The 2,653-nt window shown below is 41.2% G+C and overlaps 1 pseudogene; it reads left to right on the top strand.

Moving 5' to 3' along the window:
* Positions 1 to 2,282, top strand: part of LOC105816593 — a 2,885-nt pseudogene extending 603 nt beyond the window's left edge.
* The last annotated feature ends 371 nt before the right edge of the window (positions 2,283 to 2,653 follow it).

Raw genomic sequence — 2,653 nt, forward strand, 5'->3', positions numbered from 1 at the left:
TCGCTTGAGCCCAGGAGTTTGAGGTTGCTGTGAGCTAGGATGACGCCACGGCACTCTAGCCCCGGCAACACAGTGAGACTCTGTCTCAAAAAAAATAAAAATAAAATAAATAAATAAAAAAAAGATCTTCTTCCTCAAAAAAATGAAATTAGTTATTAGTTTCATATCCCTTAATTTTTCTCAGATGTTTCTTAGACCTAAGAACACTTCATATAGCTAATGGTATATCACATACTACATTTGAGAAGTCATCGCTGTCACACTTATGGTATAGTTGTGAACACATTTTTTTCATCATAAGAAATAACTGACAAAAATAGGCACTTAGAATTTTTTGCTCATTTGTTTCCAAGAGAGCTATAATAGCTTAGGCAATAATGTGTTCATATGTAGGAGCCACATCAAACTATGTTGTAGTTAATCGTTTATTTATGGAATGAGAGTTAACTGTTCTGGAATCAACAAAATGTTCTAAATAGGCAAAATGTGTTTCATGATCATTAAATAAATTATTAAACTTTAGCACAGTCTTGATCCATACACAGAATAGTATGGACTCTTTGTGAACAAATTAACTCTCATATTTCAGGTTGTGCAATTCTAACCAATGTTTTAAGTATTTAAGTACAGTCAGTTCTGTTTATTTGCAGTATTTATGTTCTATAAAGTCACTGTGAACACTGAATTACCAAATGCTGAACAGTTGCTCATTGGGGAGATCCAGGGTTAGGTTCTTATGAGGCTCTGGTCACAGTGTTTTTCTTAATCAATCAATACATAACTTTGTTTTATGTGTATTTCCGTGTAAAGATACCAAATATCTTGTTGATTGATTAACACTGAACTCATGGCAAACCCCATTACAACTCATGCCCGAACGAAGCTTAACTAACGCACATATTTTCTCCATAAGGCACATCACAGCTTAGGAACATTCGACAACACTTCAGCTCTGTGCTTGGGAGCCATTTTAAACAGTGAAATCACCAACAAAGATGCAAAAAACGTGGCACTGAATTTACCATGAAAAGGACACTTGTAGTATGAGCTGGAATGAGGAGGCGGAACATTGCCTTGTGGGACCTCAGCTGGGAACACACACATCAGGTTACACAAATTTTTCATCACTTTGCACAGGTCCACCAAAGACCCTGAAAGTGCCATGTGTGTTGCTCCTGGGGTTACAAATAAATTTTAGCAAGAAAGAGAATTCACAAATAGGGAATCTTCAAATAATGATGATTAACTGTATTTCAACTAATGTCAGGGAACATTTGGGGAGCTACATCTGGGGAGAAAAGGAAAAGTTCTTGGAATTTTGTGGCCATGAAAAGATGTGTTCACTAAGAACATTGAAGAAGCTTTGCATGTCGAACACTGTACCAGGCAATCTGAGAGCCAGAGAGAAGCAGATGTAGTTCCTTATCATTTTAATTGACTGGGAAGCAAGACACACACTTATGAAATGACTTAAGAACTCTACACGGTTACAGTCAGTAAAGATAAGACAGCATAGCAAAAAACGGTGTGCCACCAGCCGAGGTGGCTCATGTCTGTAATCCGAACACTTTAGGAGGCTGAGGCAGGAGGTTCGCTTGAGCCCAGGAGTTGGAGACCAGCCTTGTTACCGATGCCCCTAGGTTCCTGTGATCTCCCAGGATAGAAAGCAAGAGACATCACTAGGCTTTGCAGATGCTGCTGACTCCCAGAGTCGCTGGCTACTAACCATTGTCAACCCCACCACGTTCTTCGATACCGCTGTCAATGCTGAGTCCTTGGGCCACCTCTCCTTTGAGGTAAGAGACCTGGAAACCAAGAAGGGACTGCTTATCTAATCCATAAAACTATGTTAACAGATTGGAGCTGTTTGCAAAGTTCCAAAGACAGCAGAAAACTTCCATGCTCTGAGCACTGGAGAGAAAGGATTTGGCTTAAGGGTTCCTGCTTTCACAGAATCGTTCCAGGTTTATGTGCCAGTGTGGTAACTTCACACGCCATAATGGCACTGGTGGCAAGTCTATCTATGGTGAGAAATTTGATGATGAGAACTTCAACCTGAAGCATCTTGTCCATGGCAAATGCTGGACCCAACACAAAAATGGTTCCCGGTTTTTCATCTGCACTGCCAAGACTGAGTGGTTGAATGGCAAGCATGTGGTCCTTGGCAAGGTGAAAGAGAGGGCACGAATGTCATGGAAGCCATGGAGTGCTTTGCGTCCAGGAATGGCAAGACCAGCAAGAAGATCACCATTGCTGACTGTGGACAACTCCAACAAATTTGACTTAAATGTTTTGTCTTAACCACCAAACCATTCCTTCTGTAGCTCAGGAGAGCACCCCCTACCCCACTTGCTCGCAACCTCCTGTAATCTTTGTGCTCTTGCTGCAGTTCTCTGGGTTCCGTATTTTCCTTATTCCCCTCCACATCTAGCTGGGTTGCAGAGTTAAGTTTATGATTATGAAATAAAAACCAAATAACAACAACATCAAAAAAGAGACATCCCTACACGTAGCAGCAAAGAAAAAGTTTACTTAGCTTGTGCACAAGGGAGCCAGCACTGAGAAAGGAAAAGTTTGGGCTGCTCCCCGAGGTTGGTGTGGGAATTGGTTCTATGTGGCTTTTCTAAAGGGAAGGGTTGTGTGGAAGCATGTA

Source organism: Propithecus coquereli, unplaced genomic scaffold (genome assembly GCF_000956105.1).
Source record: "Propithecus coquereli isolate 6110/MARCELLA unplaced genomic scaffold, Pcoq_1.0 Scaffold38, whole genome shotgun sequence".
Taxonomy (NCBI): domain Eukaryota; kingdom Metazoa; phylum Chordata; class Mammalia; order Primates; family Indriidae; genus Propithecus; species Propithecus coquereli.